This window comes from Ylistrum balloti, unplaced genomic scaffold (assembly GCF_031769215.1).
Source record: "Ylistrum balloti isolate Yb309-2 unplaced genomic scaffold, AGI_CSIRO_Ybal_v1 Utg371392, whole genome shotgun sequence".
In the NCBI taxonomy this organism is placed as follows: domain Eukaryota; kingdom Metazoa; phylum Mollusca; class Bivalvia; order Pectinida; family Pectinidae; genus Ylistrum; species Ylistrum balloti.
Window position 1 is genome coordinate 321,047 of NW_026782733.1, and position 18,034 is coordinate 339,080.

Here is an 18,034-nt window from a genome sequence, read left to right on the forward strand (position 1 = left end):
GCTCCTTATTAACATTTTCAATTTATTTTGCGGTTAACGGTATATGAAATGCAGAGAAAATACATCATGTCTTGAGTGGATCGGATCAACTGAACAGATACACTAGACAATAACGAGATTCAAACCTACTCCACCAACCGAACCTCAAGAAATCATAATGAAGGAACTCTCCTTGTACATTCTTTGTTCATAAATATGTGACATTATCATTATGAGAAGTATATTAATTACAAATGGACGTCTTTCAGTGTATACATGTTCACAAAATGATAGATTGCCTGTCAAGAAAGGATGCTAAATGCTTCGGTAAACGGAAGGAATGCACAATGATGATATGAAGGAAAAACGTCAGAATGGTCAAGTGGTGATTGATGTTTCCGGAGCTACATGTATACATGTTTTCCCACGTGCCTAGCAGCACGTGCCTTATGGCTGAAAACCTCCGCTGTGACCCCACTGATTGTTGTCTCATTTGCATTGTGCCTGGGTAAGGTTTCCTACGTACCATACTTCTGTTTCCTCATGCACAAGCGAAATGAAGCCACAGGAAACTCAAATACCAACATCTTTTATTCGAGTATGACAGAGTCCTAAGATAATGCAGAGTTAACATGAATCCAACAGATACACTTTTCGACTATTGACATTCATACAGCTTCAAAATCATGTGGTATTCATCTCTTTATTGCGAATGGAGCATGCTTACACGACTGAGTTCGGTAATTAAGCACCCTCCTTCCTCCAGTTCTATTTACAAGTAATTGTGATGTAATAGGGTGCTCACAGCATTGAGATATATACGGAAACAATGTTTAATTTTGTTTTAACTGGAATTGCTTCTGGCCAAATATGTAACGCACTGATCTGAAATTAGCAAGTAATCCCTCGGATATCTCGATGGCATTACATAAGAATGTACGTATACAATGTATTAATTACTATAGGAAAGACCCCTCTCGGAAAATATGGATTTACATTCACTTTGAATGTGTTTTCTTCTTTGTAAACAGGTTTCCTTTTAGTGCCGTTAAAACCCTTCAACATGTACGAAGCTTCGTTCAATTACAAGAGTAATAATTTTCGCAGGAATATAACAAATCCGTGAGCACATGTTTCAGACATACAATGTATATGTATGATCCACTTTTGTGAGGGAATTTTACCAGCGAGCGGAAACCAAAGCTTATAGATAAGTCACATGATCCGTGTACATCTTACTCTCCTTGCTTTGATTTAATTGATAGATAAGGGAGATAAAAGGACGCTGTTTTTCGATGTTATGTTTCGTCATTATACGAGCTTCGCTACGACAACCACTCGACAGGGGGTTGTTAACGCTCGTCCTAAGTATGAGCGTTGCAGGGGATGTCGGCGAGCGTGGGTTTACTTGTGATGAATAGTTTAAGAGTTGTTAAATGTTTTGATAGGTTTCCTTAGTGTGGTTAGATTAAGACAGATTTTCTGGAATTATTTGTCGAAATACAAGTTGCATTTATAATACTACAGCGGCTTTCTTCTGTTAGGCCAATTATGTATTCGGCATCGCAAGACTGGGTGCTGTTCGGAAGGCCTCCCAAAGATACACATCCAGTTACGAGCATCAATTAAGTAGTGACGTTTTTGCTCACCCGAGTGACATTCAAACTGGCTCAAACTCATTTGATTTCATTTGCCTAGTGTACAACAGTGCCCAAGGGTATCTAATCCCCACTCGAACTATCCACAAACGATTGCGTGTATGCCATGATGTGTTTCGCAATACTTTATTGAGTCTAAGGTTTATGGGTTTTGGACAGACCTGATGAAGTCAGTTCAATACGCGTTGCAGATCAACCTCATTCGAATGCTTTGAATAAATCCATATTACATTGACATCAAACACGGCCGCTGTTGGAATTATTCCTCTTAAGGTTTTAAATGTCTGTCAAAAACACATTTCGTGCGAGAATTCAAGCCCCTGTTAGACTATGCTGGGACCCGCTATAATACACTATTTTATTGGCATCAAAACAACCACATGACGTAATATGCCCGCTGCTTGTCATTCCGTCACTGAGTGGAATACTTTTGTCTTAATATAACTAGACCTTCTGGTATCGAAGGGATGTTCAGTTGGCTACACACATCATTCTTCACGTATGAGATTAATAAATTATGTCGCCATGTGCAATATGAAGTCACGACGGTAGATACGAATCTGCTACAAGTTTAAGATCTATTGCGGGTAATATTGGTTAGGAATGTCAAAGTTTCACTCGTCATAATGCTAAAGATAAATACCTGACCTTTCAGGGAAGAATACGTTTTGTTATTGGACTAGCATAGATAAAATACACTCAAACAGAGATTCGACATAACCTTGCACTCATAATACATACCGTCTAAACGCAGCTGAATGCGATATTGGCAACACCAGCCATAGTTACAAAGCGTTTGACTACATATGTCTGTAGCTACATTTACATCATATTTTACTCTAAAATAATATCAGAAATGGAGTTTCTCATAAAGTGTTGAAAACATTAATAGGAATGCTTCCGAAACTGGATGTTTACTTTTTATGTTTTAAGACGTATTATTGTATAGCATTACTACGATGCAACCTTACCAAAATCACTTGTGTAATACCAGCTCATGTTAGATAGTGTTGGAATATTGCAAGTTCTATGAGCAAATTAATATTGTCTTCCCTTATAAGATGGAAATTCTAAACGGTAAATATAAGCCCGCTTCTTGTTGAATTTTCTTTTATACTGTTAGCATTCATAGTTCATGAATGTCAAATAAAAAAGTTCAATGTTGATATTTATAGATTTCTAAACGCATACCTCTGATATAGAACCACAACTGTTAAAATCAAGCTTAACTAGAATAAATAACTCAATATGTATAGGTAGGCAGCATATTGGAATAAGTACTTAGAATTTCATGAGATTTCAAATCTGTTGATTTAATCATGCAAAGTTCAAATAATCGGAGATCAGACCATAGTGACAAAATAAAAACCATAATGTTTGTTTTTGAAATTTTGATTTTTTTATACGTGTAGAACCCGTTTACTGAAACACACATACGATAACGTACATAGCGATGTACAAAATTGTACATCTCCAGTAATTGACACGGAAATATATGAATGCGTGGAGAGTAAATCTAGACGTGTCTAATACAATATATATTGACGCAATTAAAAAATCCTCAGCCGCTATCACAACCTGTACAATGATTTGGGCTCAATCGAATCTGGAAGATATTTCCTCCGAAAACGACGTTTTATTGTGACCGGAAATTGTCCCGCTACCTAAGCGGAAGTGAGCTAGTGCTTCCATTTCCGAGGGCCTGCGATGATGACGTGATATTCAGCCCGCAGTAAATATTGCCATCGTGTCATTATTGGTCATCCTTGAACCACAAAACTGATTTAGTCGTTTTCGGTAGACATAGGTCGGTGGCCTATTCTAGAAGTCTACTTTAGAATCTCTAAAAAACACTATAACGTTCTCGACCAAAACTGCTGCTTGAAGTATAACAGGAAGAATATATATCACATGTGGATGTTTGAATTTACTCTTATGCAATTGAAATACTTTCAAAATCTCCAGATAGTTAGACTTTCACTGTAACTTTAAATGACGAAATATTTATGATATTCAACAAATTTACACATTTTAGTTCACATTTTTAAAAAACCATTTAATAGATTTCTGACATCTACATTTGTATGATTTGATTATAGCAATGATCGCGTCCTGTTTTTGTCATGTATGGTGCCAATCAGTACTTTCCCGGGATAACAGGGACTCCCGGGTGAGTACTTTATTAATCTGTGTTAGTGTGATGAGTAATGGGTGTTCTGTATATCAAGGGTATGTATACATAATGGTGTATTTACAACATCACGTCACTTCCAGATTCTACCACTGTAATGAGACTCAATACGTGTTCCCCTAGCATGACAAGCATTCTTTGTCTGACAATATTTATTTATCCCGAAGCCTGACGTGTGTTCTTTTATTACTGAGAAAACATATCCTATTCCTAGGTGAACCGAGCCGTGAATCAACAGCATACTGAATATTGGAGGAAATGCGCCATATTTACGTGTCTCCTGTACACGTGCTAGACCTGTTTGTGACTCAACGTCATGTAGTTCCCTGATCTATACTAAATTCGAAGTGTCTAACCCCGTTTGATTCGGAGTGTACTTTCCGTGTCTGATGTCCATGGTATTCTCGGCAGGGATACTTATAAAACTTCCCATATGGTCGTTCTCGCTTCTCCCTTCAGAGAATTCTATCACCCATCCCTCTCCCCTAACCCATTTTGCCACCAACAGACACATATGTCATTCAGGACCTGTCGATGGCAAAGTATCAGGAGAATTAAACGAAATTTGGAGCGGAGAGCATGTCTGCGGTCGGGAACATCAGCATGTTATAAACATGTCTCTGTGAAATTTGTGTCATGCCAACGGAAACTCAGATTTATTAAGAAATTGGTCTATGAAAGAAAAAATCATTTTAAGAATGATCCCTTTTCTATAGAAATTCACGTTAATTTGATTCCCTACCAATTTTTTTCTTCCTATTTCATTACAAAATGTATATCAGTAATTGTATGTTGATGGCAAGACGAGCTCGTGTGTCTGTGCCTTATACTTCATGTATTTTATGTAGTTCTGTAATTGTCCTTTATGGTGTGATAAGTGTGATGGTGATTATAGGTGTAAACGTAATCTTACAACAAGCTATCAGCTTATACTAACGACTCTTGTGGGAGGAAACCAGAGTACTTGGAGATAACACGTAGTTGCGCAGGTCGCCCTTATTCCTTATGCATGTCAACTCGTGGCATCAAACCCCGGACGTCTAGGCGAAAGGCTAGTGATTAAAACTTTTCCATTCTACCACCCTCGCGGTAATAATTTGTAGGGCAATGACTTCAAGAACTGTTTATTTGTGACATTTGTGGACAGACACTTTTTCATTTGTAAAAGGCGTCAAGTCATTTCAACTGTTGCCATATGACAAAGAGTCAATTCTTCAAAACAGAGAAAACAGTAATCTGCAGGGAATTAAATTTCCATGACAAAGAGTCAATTCTTCAAAACAGAGAATACAGTAACCTGCAGGGAATTCAACTTTCAGTCTGTGATAATTTTCTATTGCGTTCCATTCTTATTCATATGTTTTCAAAATACTGAGGTGCTTCGTCCTTTCTATCCCGTTCGAATAACCAAGTTATACAGCATTGAAGAAAAGATATGAAATACAGCTTTATGGACTGTGACATTTGTCTGTAAGTATAATGGTCAGCCTCGCAGGGAACAGCTGCTGTATCATGTAGACGGCGGAACAGTAATATCCCGTGAGGCTACTCTTTTCGCGATCTTAGCTTCGACTTCCTGACAGAATAAATTAATATTGTATTGTTTTCAACTTATCTTTCTTACAGTTATGGCCGTTGGGTTTGAAAACTTTCTCAAGATATTGATTAAAATGTTTAAATTGTTTACACCTACTTGGCTATGAAACCACTTTTTTCGTGAGCCTTGGTCCAACAGTTACTGCCACAGTCTGAAAAAGTCATTAGTACACGTCTTAAAAATACAATAGGATTCAAAAAGTTCTATAATTGTCATTGATTGCCTGAGGGGCATTCGTGTCGCACCGACAAATTTAGTTTGTTGTATGGAAAGGTGATGATCAACTGTTCGAAAGTACGAGTACATTTATGTTAGATTGTTGAGTTTGCACTTTGATGCATACCAATGAATATCTGCTTCAATATACGGCTTGTGGAACGTATACATTAATTGTACGTCACATGGAATACTTATCACCGCATCACGTTCGATTTCGACTTTGTGGTAAAGTTTAGGTAGCAGGCACGCCATTGATTAATGAAACATTCATGGAACATGTTAGTAATCAATTTGTGAACTACGAACTGTAGTTTTATCTTTGCCGACTCTGTGAGATATCACAGTCTGATTCTAGGTATGCCTTTTGAAAATAAGTTGTAATATAGAGTTTGGAATAAATATTTAACAGATCACGCACTCAACCAGCGAACGTCATGTGTAGTGTTTCAAGGTATAGTTATTTTCCCCACATGTTAGCTGTATCTAAGTAAACAACTATGCGTCAACGTGTCTTATTTGTTGATATTTGATGAAGCCTTTCTATACTGTCAAACATTAAGGTCTAGCTACAAATATCAAACGTTAAGGTCTAGCTACAAATATTAAACGTTAAGGTCTAGCTACAGATATCAAACGTTAAGGTCTAGCTACAGATATCAAACGTTAAGGTCTAACTGCAAATATCAAATGTTAAGACCTAGCTACAGATCTACATATATCAAACGTTAAGACCTAACTACAGATATAAAACATTAAGGTTTAGCTACAGATATCAAACGTTAAGGTTTAGCTACAGATATCAAACGTTAAGGTTTAGCTACAGATATCAAACATCAAGGTTTAGCTACAGATATCAAACATCAAGGTTTAGCTACAGATATCAAACATTAAGGTCTAGCTACAAATATCAAACGTTAAGGTCTAGCTACAAATATCAAATGTTAAGACCTAGCTACAGATCTACATATATCAAACGTTAAGACCTTACTACAGATATAAAACATTAAGGTTTAGCTACAGATATCAAACGTTAAGGTTTAGCTACAGATATCAAACGTTAAGGTTTAGCTACAGATATCAAACGTTAAGGTTTAGCTACAGATATCAAACATCAAGGTTTAGCTACAGATATCAAACATCAAGGTTTAGCTACAGATATCAAACATTAAGGTCTAGCTACAAATATCAAACGTTAAGGTCTAGCTACAAATATCAAATGTTAAGACCTAGCTACAGATCTACATATATCAAACGTTAAGACCTAACTGCAGATATAAAACGTTAAGGTCTAACTACAGATATCAAACGTTAAACTCTAACTACAGATATCAAACGTTAAGACCTAACTGCAGATATAAAACGTTAAGGTCTAACTACAGATATCAAACGTTAAACTCTAACTACAGATATCAAACGTTAAGACCTAACTGCAGATATCAAACGTTAAGTTCTAGCTTCAGATATCAAACGTTAAGGTCTAGCTACAGATATCAAGCATTAAGGTCTAGCTACATACATCAAACGTTAAGGTTTAGCTACAGATATCAAACGTTAAGGTCTAGCTACATATATCAAACATTAAGGTCTAGCTACAGATATCAAACGTTAAGACCTAACTACAGATATCAAACGTTAAGGTCTAGCTACATATATCAAACGTTAAGGTCTAGCTACAGATATAAAACGTTAAGGTCTAACTACAGATATCAAACGTTAAACTCTAACTACAGATATCAAACATAAAGGTCTAACTACAGATATCAAACGTTAAGGTCTAGCTACAGATATCAATTCTTAAGGTCTAGCTACAGATACCAAGTGTTAAGGTCTAGCTACAGATATCAAACGTTAAGGTCTAGCTACAGATATCAAACATTAAGGTCTAACTACAGATATCAAACATTAAGGTCTAACTACAGATATCAATTCTTAAGGTCTAGCTACAGATATCAATTCTTAAGGTCTAGCTACAGATATCAATTCTTAAGGTCTAGCTACAGATATCAAACATTAAGGTCTAACTACAGATATCAAACATTAAGGTCTAACTACAGATATCAAACGTTAAGGTCTAACTACAGATATCAATTCTTAAGGTCTAGCTACAGATATCAATTCTTAAGGTCTAGCTACAGATATCAATTCTTAAGGTCTAGCTACAGATATCAAACGTTAAGGTCTAGCTACAGATATCAAACGTTAAGACCTAGCTACAGATATCAAACGTTAAGGTCTAACTACAGATATAAAACATCAAGGTCTAGCTACAGATATCAAACGTTAAGACCTAACTACAGATATCAAACGTTAAGGTCTAGCTACAGATATCAAACGTTAAGGTCTAACTACAGATATAAAACATCAAGGTCTAGCTACAGATATCAAACGTTAAGACCTAACTACAGATATCAAACGTTAAGGTCTAGCTACAGATATCAAACGTTAAGGTCTAACTACAGATATCAAACGTTAAGGTCTAGCTACAGATATCAAACATTCAGACCTGACAATAAATAAATCAGGCGTTAATATCTGGCTAGAGATATTAAACTTTAAAACCTATGTACAGATATCAAACAACCAGACTAAGCTACAGATATCAAGCATTCAGACCTAAGTACAGATAACAAACATTAAGACCTAGGTACATGTATCAAGTATTAAGACCAATATCCAGTGTTCAGACCTAGCTATAGATATAGAAAACTCAGACCTAACTACATTTATCAAAAGTACAGAACTAGCCACATCAAGCGCACATATCGGGCACGTGTATCAAATGCATTAAAACAATTACAATTATAATATTTATACTACTGACTCTGTTTGCAATTCAGATATCGATATTGAAAACAGATATGGTGAAATTAAGTATTTAAACAGAAATCGTTTTTGTTTTACATGGACTTGTATAATGACCAAAAGAAGCCCGGATACGTCGGAAAGTGACATTTGCGCTAGCAACTCTTATTTGCTCTGGTGCATCAGTTATCCGTATGGATACATGATGGTGTGTTGTATGGATACACGCGGTGTGTCGTTAACTAGTATGAGTATTCACGGTTTACACGTGTACGTTTTTTCTGTGGTGATGCGGTTTCGCTGTGTCGCTCAAATGCAACGAATGCACACGGTTTCGGTGCTTCGGTCATGTGATACGGATGTACACTGTTATGGTGTGACGACAAAGTGTGTGTCTCTTATCACCATCAGCAGCGTTAACAAATACTTACAAAATCGATCAGTTGACAGTTTACAGCTTGTTGTCGCAGACATACTTATATACATGCCATTCTGTCCGAGTACCATAATGTATCAATAACGAACGGGATGAAAATGTTGTGAAGAGGGCAATCAAGACATGTTACTGTCAATTAAGGTAATGCCCTTATTGATCGAGATAAGTGAGAGTCACTTTTGCTGGAACATATGCCGCAATCCGTTCATAGTTACGGGCAGTGACAGTATCGCATAGAGCCACGTTACGACTGGACAAACAGATATTCGGTTATACATACAATGCAGTACTATATCTATGTAGTAAAAAGGCATCATTTTTATACTGAAGGAACTTACATATAGTCAATGTTTAATGACAACACGTGCGATCAATCTATTCCTTTAAAGAAGTATTAACATCATATAGTAGTTCATAGAAATCAGAACCTAATACCAAGGTGATCTGTGAAATACATTGTACCTGTCTACACGGCAAGGATATGTCTTCGTGATCATAACCTGGGTTTTTTTCCAGTCGACGGATAGCTTAAGCGTACGGTAAGTTAATTTTGGTATAATGTTTTTGGTAGAAATTGTATCATTTTTTAAATTCCTTATTTTGTGTTCTGTAATGCAAATAATCACTTCTGTATGCAATAGAAACTGATATTGTTTCACTGTTTTACATCGAATACATGCATTGAATATCACCATCAAACAACTGATGGAAGACGTATTTTCAAATCATGGTACACCTATTTCCGTGATATCAAAATGTTAAAAAAACAAAACAGATTTACTCAAATCTACAGTTTTTACATGTATCCGGAGAATTTTGAAGTCAAGCCAACATTTTCATGATGTAAATATTCTTTTCAACAACTAACACAGACGCCTACATCAACTGGCTATTTATGCAAAACAATCTAAGAGTATATGAAGTGAAAACATTGCTAACAAAACAGCAAACTGATGTCCGTGTGCCAAAATACGTTATTGCGAACAGTCTTGAAGAAAAAAACACCGCCTATATGTCAAGTATGTCATGTGATAGATTTGCTCTTGGATTGAAGAAATTTGTCTCATTTATCGATGCAAGTATACAGCGTTAGCGACAATGTCAACCGGACGAAAAACAAGTAAACATACATGAAAACTGAGATCGAAACATTACTATCTTCTTTTACCCTTTTCTCTTTCATGTGATGTGATCGTGAGAGAAATGGGAGGTAACTCTTTTATTTCCTTCCTGCAGATTATGTTTAGACGTTTCAATGTCCCCTGGGAAACAAATTTAAAGTCAATGTGTCTTCTTCATGTTTATTCAGAAATCCCCAAGAGAACCATTTGTTTTATACCGTAACGTGCATACTTTATTAACTCTAAAGGTTAAGACGTGCGCAAACACAAAATAGTTGAATATGTTAATCTATTTATGAGGAAGCTACAAAATAACCTATTTGTATTCTAAGCTGTCGGATACATCTATTTTCAATAGAATAATTTACACTTTGAAATGGTATTTGACTACAAGGCCGATAAATTGTACACTTTTTGTGTACAGATTATTGTTTGTGTATCAATGGTGTGATTAAAGTCTTATGGGACTTATCAAATAATGTAAACATTTTCTCAATTCTCAGTATGTTTTTTGAGGTTTACGAGGCGCACATAATATATCGAGGATATCTATTAAAACAAAAGACTGTTTTTTATCATTTTTTTCTGATAATAACTACTAAAATAACCATGTTATGAAGTCTAGATCTTCGTCCCTATCGCAAATATATATATATATGACAAACCACTATGCTATTATTTGTAATGTCCGCACAGTTCCTTCATGCTATCATCATGTGTTTACAACATGTCACCAATAGAATTTCGAATGATTCTAACGATGCACTATATATTTTGTCTTCAAACTTGCTCTCTTGGATTCCCTTCGTATCATGTATAAAACACAGCAGAAAGAACGAATCTTATACGGGACAAACACGTTGAGTAAATTTCCTTTAGAGGGTCTGTTACCTCTCAATCTTCATTCTTTTTTCCGTCGTGCCTCCACCTTTCCTTCTTACTCGTCCACCCACGTAATATTTGGAACATGACAGCATGCGCGCTGTTAGGGAGAAGGTCACGACTAACTCAGGAAACCAGTTAATCTTTCATAGAGAAATGATTGCGGATTTTCAGTTTGGTCGTAGAAAGGGTTGAAATCCTTCAGTTTTCTGCATGCATTGTTGTTGAATTTCTAATCCAAAAATGATTATGGATAATTTTTTGAACGCCGTCAGCAGATTAAGATAGTGTGGCATAATAGTCTGAGTCTACTTTCCGATGGTCGTTTTGAATATGCCACCTTATGTGTATTACAAAATATAGTCCGCTCTTCATGATAGTAGTAAAAGTATTAAAGGAAGTCATTTTTATCCCGTACCTTCAACTGCCAGTCAAACTTCTAGTATACCCGCTGAGGATGACAGTTTTTTCCTCCTTCTCCCTTTCTCTCTACCCCTACCCCCTCCCCCCCCCCCATCCCCACCCTACCCCCCCCCCCCTACCCCGACCCCCTCCCCCCTTCTCTCTCTCTCTTGACCACGCCCCAAAACCGTCCCTCTGAATAGTCTGGCTACCTTCGACAGTGCATTTTAGTGTTATTATTTGTATTTTGCCAGATATGACAAGTGATACAATTCTTCAAGGTGCATAATTACAATAACGATCCATGAAAAAAGTAAAAAATTAATTTAAAAAGGTGGGTTTGAATAGAAATATCAGCACTATTCGTGTAACTAGAATGCTATAACATTGTTGCACATTGTGTACCGAGGCGATGTAAGCATGTTTTATGTGTTGCGAAAACAGATTGTGTTTGTTTAGTGTCCATGTTTCCAATTTCTCGTTAAAAGAAACAATTTATGCTCCGGGAGCTTGCTATAAGGTGTTAAAAAGTCGATATAAATTGGAATACACAAACCTGCACTTTTCCATATTGTTCATCAAATGCGGAGTTCCAGCGTTATTTAGATAATGAGCCAAACTGCTAGTTGCGCATAGAGCTTTGTAAATCAGTGTTCTATAACACCGTTATCTGCGATATTTAATCAAACGCCCCAAATTGTGCCACACTTTTGATTTATTTACCGGCTGTTGTTTCAACAAACATTGTATAACGAAGCTTGTCTTTTTACTTTTATACGTTTCTGGTAACGACACCTTCCTAATGGTATTGCTTTATCAAGCACACGACTGTCACTGAATCTGTTTCTACACAGATTACCTATCACCTAAATACAGCCTGGATTAGATCTAACGACATAGTCTACAACGCAATCTTACGTAACTTAGTTACTCCTAACTAACTTATTTACAACCTCACGGTGTTTTCTATATTTAGCCGCATCATCCATTTCATGTTTGCGTCCATTTTACCGTTCAAGCCTTGTCTCTTTTTAACTAGAAACTCGGGTGAATACAGCGACGAGCATGTTATTCCAAATAAAAATGTCATGTTTACGACGTATGTATCGGTCGGAGCGTATCCTGGAAAGTCGTTAATTGAATTACTTTGTACTTTTCTGTGTGTATATGTATGTTGTTTCAATAAAGATGGGCGCCATTTTATTTTTGTTGATTATTATCTATCATGTTACAAGGCAGAGTGGCTACTCTTTATGTCTCCTATTCTGATTGTCCTGTTTTTATCTTCTGGTACTAAAAAAGTGGCAAACAACTATATTACGCAAAAATGAATATATATATATATATATTATATATATATATATATATACATAGTTGTTTGTTGTGAACATAACAATTCAGAAATAAGATGAGAAATAATGGAAAAGAAATATAATAATTCTTACTCGAAATTTTGTACAAAAAGTGAAATCAACACGGAATTTTACATCATTCTCTTAATGGTCTTTCTTCTGTAGTAAATACACACAGTTTAATACCGCAATATCCAATAGGACACCAAGGTACAAGATTAATCAGGTAGATTATTGAAGTACCCTATCATATATCGAGTCTGGAATTAAGATGTACTTTTTATAGGTGCGTTTGAATGGACGTCTATCTATGCACTATGCCTAGAAAGGCGTATGTGTGTACTTTTTATAGGCGCGTTTGAATGGACGTCTATCTATGCACTATGCCTAGAAAGGCGTATGTGTGTACTTTTTATAGGTGCGTTTGAATGGACGTCTATCTATGCACTATGCCTAGAAAGGCGTATGTGTTTATCTTGTTCATTGTTTTTCTTTCTATCAGTTTCATTCAAGCAAATTCCATTGACTGTCGACCAAAATGCATTTAGATCACAATAAAACAAACAATCTACGAATTATTGATCTAATATGACACGTTTATGAAATAAATCAATATTTGCTTGATTACATTGTTTCAATATTGACTTATTTACATAGTCCTTGGGTTTATTTAAGCTCAACGCGTGCTCTAAGCACTCTTGTCGTCGTAAGCCAATGATGAACAATAGATCAAGGCTTACTTCTGAGGCAAAACCATTAACGTTATTTTAGATTAGACCAATACCAAGTACTCACTATTTAATTTTGGATTTTTGCTTTTCCCTCTTTAAACAAATTGACGGTGACAAAGTGCTTCTCTGCATTGATGTATCCCGTTTAACACTGAATGCTAGCATTTTAAATGTTGGAAGTTTACACGCGTCCATGTATTGGGGTTTACAATCTATCGTTCTTGTTCTATTACAACAAGGCTAATAGCTAATGACTCGTGTCGTGTTTGTTGGAAGTAATTTCTGTAGTTTTATAAGAATTATGACTCGTTTTGAATCATTTTTATAGATTTTCGTTGATGCGGAGTTTTACATGTAAAAAGAACTACACCATGATGCTTTAAAAGAGGTCTTACTGTTAGTACAAGTACGAGGGCAAAACTCATAAACAATGGGGAATATGTTTGATGGAATCTAAAGACAATGCTGGTGATGCTGAATTTAACATCGTGTCCCGTGATATAGAAAACACTAACAACCCGAAAGCATATATTCCTGTCTTTTTTTTATTTTACTTCAAAAGTTATTGTGATCTTTTATCTTACATCCACGTAATATTATGTCCGTATTTTTACATGGATGTGGTACATGCACGGCTATTTCATATAACACTTAACGTATTGTAGGTCATGAATAAGTATTATCCGTTTCAATTTGGAGGGGAAAAAATACTTAATGTAAGCTATTTAATTTTACTTCACTTCAACATAACAAAAATGTTTAACAGAATATTATTTTTCTGAATAGTAATGGTTTCTGATAGACAGATTAAAAGTGTTATTTTTTATCGAAGAAAATTCGAGTTTAGACATGGAAATCATAAATTGTATCATGCAGCTGAGGTGGTAATATGTGGAGAACACGTCTCATATTAGACATCATCTAAACCTTCAAAAAAGTTAAGTACTTAAAGATGGTGAGATGAAGGACTTAAGGCATGTTTGTATATATATTTATGTTTCGTTCGCTGTTATTTTTTATTTAAAAAAAAACGACTGTTAATAATAAGTACACGTGAGAAAAAATTATGTTACATATATTCTGACGCCTGTAATGGAAAAAGAAGTGCAGCTGTATGCTGATATTTTGCTTTTAGATTACTTTCTAAAACCTGACCTTTGAGAACTCATCACCAGATGAAAAATTCAACACTCAATACATTCAATACATGTAGGTTTTATGCATGATAAATTTGAAGTTACTCTGTGCCTTAATTGCTTGTTGAAGATGTGAAATCAAATTTGTTAAAAAGGGCACAATAGGAATCTGTTTTGAGGGACTCAGTTGGATTCATGTCAAATACGTGTAACATTGAAGCTGTGGCTTTGTTCGTAGGGCTTAGTCTTTAAGTCAATGATTCATTTAGTAGTAAGCATATTTATCTAAAACTTAAAAATGGATTAAATGTATATCAACATAAATTATCGTATGTGATCCCGTGTGTTGTTAGCTGTTGCGTCAGCCTTTAAGAGATCGGTGTCTATTTAAGATATTTATTTTTCTTCAACTGTTTGTACATGTACATGTGTTTATGGTTATTTTTCTTTGATTTTACTGCAATACCCGCCTTTCGTAGTAACATCGCGTTGTGTTCCGTACTAAATCACCACTCGGATGTGGACCTTGTTGCGGCATCAAAGGCTTTTACCCTCAATAAACTGCCAATCACACGCTACAATGATAGGAAATGATGACGAAAACTTGACTCTTAAAGCGATTATCATATCTTACTTCCTGAAAACCGATATAGGTTTGAAACACAGAAAATACAACTAATTTTCCGCTCGGTATTTTATCGTGGTAAGAGTCCTTTGTGATTCCCGAGAGTGCGTTATCGTTTTTGATGTAAGGAATCGTATGTCTCTTGTGAACATGAATATATGTCCAACATGAACGATGTCTAAGACTTAAATCTTGTGATGGATATGATTTACAGGCTCCTTCAAGCGACCGCTCAATACTGAGATTACAGGAGCAATAACGCTAATGTAATAACTTGGATTTCCAGTGGAATCTTAAGACACGGATAAATTTCTTTGCGGTACCACAAGCCCGTGTTAACAGATAAACTCGAGGTTACCTAATCGACCATACAGACTCTCTGTAATTGCTATGTACCCGCATCCGTGGATCATTATGAGAAGAGGGTTATGGACAGGAGCGAATAGTAGTTGTGAAGGCTTTTGACCTTCGAGAAAGGGTTTGTCTAGTCATTTTCTTGGCGCGTCAGTTCTCATGTACACGGTGGCATTTGATAAATATAATTTAACAATGGGTTAGAGCTAAATTTAGAATCTAGGGGCAATTATTGCTAACAAGGATATATTTTGGTGTTCTGTCATGTGTAGTGTATCATACTAAAATTGTATATTGAAGGTAAAGGTTTGAAATAATTTTCTTGTCCGTTGAATCACATGTGATTGTCGAATAAATAGTTCTCTAGTAATACTCTTTTTGATATCTGGATATCTTGTGTAACGTTATGTTAGCTACATGTTATTCGTTCAATGACTGAGGGATGCTAACTCTTCCTTTTACTGGTCTTCAAAGTTCTATTTGAAATGGTTAACTGAGCCTGAACTTTTATCAGATAGACGTTTTACGTGTATGTTTTAACTGAGGCTTGTTTTCTTTTTTAATTACTAGTTATCAAGCATATTTGTTAAGGTACAAAGTAAGAAAAGACAAGTTGCAATGTTTTAAATGGCTTTGGTATGATTAGAAATCGCTTGAACATTTGCCCTTGGTTACATCAATAAGAGTAATACTAAAATCGATCTGCCAGTCGGTTTGAGATACCTGACAATTCATTGTAGTGGAAATTGGTCTCAAAAGAATGTCATTCCATCTTTATATTAAACCCTCTCTATCGGATTATTAGATTCCCTTTCGAACCTCTTGACTTGAAATAGGAAGCTTTCCACACCTCCCACTTTTAAATAGCGTGAAAATTCTGTTATATCTCAACAGGTTAATAACGTTACATGCATGTCGCTATATATTTCCAGTTTACAGTTCCTGTACAGGTTTGTCCAGTATTGGGTCTGGTTCCTCTTTGGGTCAATTTTCTTCAGCTTCCGGTCTGTTCGTATCGTAGCCCGTTTCTTTTACCGGTCTGTTCGTATCGTAGCCCGTTTCTTTTACCGGTCTGTTCGTATCGTAGCCCGTTTCTTTTACCGGTCTGTTCGTATCGTAGCCCGTTTCTTTTACCGGTCTGTTCGTATCGTAGCCCGTTTCTTTTACCGGTCTGTTCGTATCGGAGCCCGTTTCTTTTACCGGTCTGTTGTATCGTTGCTCGTTTCTTTTACCGGTCTGTTCGTGTTGTTGTTCGCTTCTTTTACCGGTCTGTTCGTATCGTTGCTCGTTTCTTTTACCAGTCTGTTCGTATCGTAGCCCGTTTCTTTTACCGGTCTGTTCGTATCGTTGCTCGTTTCTTTTACCGGTCTGTTCGTATCGTTGCTCGTTTCTTTTACCAGTCTGTTCGTATCGTAGCCCGTTTCTTTTACCGGTCTGTTCGTATCGTAGCCCGTTTCTTTTACCGGTCTGTTGTATCGTTGCTCGTTTCTTTTACCGGTCTGTTCGTGTTGTTGTTCGCTTCTTTTACCGGTCTGTTCGTATCGTTGCTCGTTTCTTTTACCAGTCTGTTCGTGTTGTTGCTCGTTTCTTTTACCGGTCTGTTCGTATCGTTGCTCGTTTCTTTTACCAGTCTGTTCGTATCGTTGCTCGTTTCTTTTACCAGTCTGTTCGTATCGTTGCTCGTTTCTTTTACCAGTCTGTTCGTATCGTTGCTCGTTTCTTTTACCAGTCTGTTCGTATCGTAGCCCGTTTCTTTTACCAGTCTGTTCGTATCGTAGCCCGTTTCTTTTACCGGTCTGTTCGTATCGTAGCCCGTTTCTTTTACCGGTCTGTTCGTATCGTTGCTCGTTTCTTTTACCGGTCTGTTTGGAATGGTGTTTGACTCCGGCCTGTCGAAAGCCACACTGATGACCACTCCTAGAGTGTTGGTGTACGTACAATGGATCTACGTATTTATCAAATCCCAGACGTCATGACGTCACATCCTTTTCTTATTTTATTAATTTATTTTGCAATCGTTGATTAGCCTGGTAACACTGTTTTTAGCAACCTCCGTCTTACTCTGTTTCTTCAAATGAAAGACGAACCTCTTCTCGTCTTACACTATGCAACCAACATAACAATCTTAGGGGGAAGGTGATTATAAAATCAATTCAACTTCTTTGGTAGTCACTCTGCGTCCAATCGACTGAAGGAAGATTCATTGATGTATGCAAATTTACAAATGAGAAAACGGATCCATTTTTCAAAGTTCAGCTTCATGGCGAATTGCATTATGATTTGAAATTATATGCGTTTTTCCTAATTCCCTTTTGATACTTGTTTGAGATCCCAATTCTTATAGCTATCGCAGACACTGTCATTCTTATACCTTCGGGGTGATATTTAGATAGACAGAAACATATAATGGCCAAATGCAATCAAAACCTGGATCTCCTGAAACAGAACAAAGGTAATTAAACCTTGTTTGATGTCTTTCTAACAAGAAGTAAGCTCATTTGTGATTTTATTTCCGTGTATTTTGCTCTATTATAACAAGTTTTTGTATT

The 18,034-nt window shown here is 36.3% G+C and overlaps 1 long non-coding RNA gene across 1 annotated transcript in view; it reads right to left on the reverse strand.

The window, feature by feature from the left end:
* Nucleotides 1–2,437: 2,437 nt before the first annotated feature.
* The window catches only part of LOC132562314 (uncharacterized), a 491,282-nt gene continuing 475,685 nt past the window's right edge, over nt 2,438–18,034 (reverse strand). The window contains exon 3 of the long non-coding RNA XR_009554754.1: nt 2,438–2,447. This is a non-coding gene — a long non-coding RNA (uncharacterized LOC132562314). The remainder of the gene's footprint in view (nt 2,448–18,034) is intronic.